The 1,108-nt window shown below is 41.1% G+C and overlaps 1 non-coding gene across 1 annotated transcript; it reads left to right on the top strand.

Moving 5' to 3' along the window:
- The first annotated feature begins 331 nt into the window (after positions 1-331).
- Positions 332-438, top strand: LOC120252163. The gene has a single exon (XR_005533708.1). It is a non-coding gene; the product is annotated as a small nucleolar RNA R71 (small nucleolar RNA).
- Positions 439-1,108: the final 670 nt, after the last annotated feature.

Raw genomic sequence — 1,108 nt, 5'->3', positions numbered from 1 at the left:
ATCGGGCAACCAGATGGAGCATGTCCTTCCCCACACCCTACGTAACTAGTCATGGCCGTCATTTTATTAGAAGTTAGAGTGTCTAACTTCTTGCTCAATAACTCCACTTGGGCTGCTAATGAAGTAACTGCGTCAATCTCATAAAGTTTGGCTACTTTCTTTCTTTCTCTTGTGTTCCACTAATAACCATTCATAGCCATTTCTTCAATGAGAAGCTGGGCTTCTTCCGAGGTCTTTTTCCCTAAGGTACGTTTTGCTGCAGCATCAAGTAACTATCTTGTGCTTGAATTCATCCCATTATAGAAAGCTTTGAATGATCATCCACTCAGGGAACCCATGTTGAGGACATTTCCGTAGGAGCTCCTTGAACCTATCCAGTGTCTCAAATAGAGACTCCAATTTTGTTTGCACAAAAGCGGATATTTCATTCCTAAGCTTCATGGATTTTTCGAGATGGAAATATCGGGTAAGAAAGGCTTCTACCATCTCCTCCCATGTAGTGATCGATGCTCTAGGTAATGAATGCATCAATTGCTTTGCTCTCCCTTTTAAGGAAAATGGGACGACCCTCAACTTGATAGCTTCATCCGTAATACCAATGATCTTTAGCATATCGCACACTTCCAAGAAGTTGTCTATGTGATTGTTTGGATACTCATCGGCCAAACCATTAAACTGTGCCGACTACTGTAACATTTTGATGAATTCTGGCTTGAGCTCAAAATCCTAAGCTAAATCGGTGGGCGCACAATGCAAGATTGTGTGCCAAGAACTATGAGTCTAGCATAATCTGAGAGTGTGCTCTGCTACTCATTCTGCTCTACCATATTATCTGACCCTTCACCTTCTATCTCAACTTGATTAGACTGTTCTTGTATAGGTTCTTTCCTCCTTCTATGAATTCTTCATTCAATGTCCGAGTTTCATTCAACCAATGTCGAAGTGTTTCTCTGGGTCATAACCTGGAGCTACGACCAAAGAAAGGAAAACAAATCAGAACGATGGAAGAATAATAAGATATGAAATGGAGCGAGTGATGAATAGCTAAAATAGCAAAGTGGAAAGTGTTTCTAAAACCCCTATTCCCTAGGCAACGGCGCAAAAAACT

This window comes from Dioscorea cayenensis, chromosome 20 (genome assembly GCF_009730915.1).
Source record: "Dioscorea cayenensis subsp. rotundata cultivar TDr96_F1 chromosome 20, TDr96_F1_v2_PseudoChromosome.rev07_lg8_w22 25.fasta, whole genome shotgun sequence".
Lineage (NCBI taxonomy): Eukaryota > Viridiplantae > Streptophyta > Magnoliopsida > Dioscoreales > Dioscoreaceae > Dioscorea > Dioscorea cayenensis.
The sequence above is the reverse complement of the archived record's forward strand: the minus strand, read 5'-3'. Positions and strand labels throughout refer to the sequence as shown.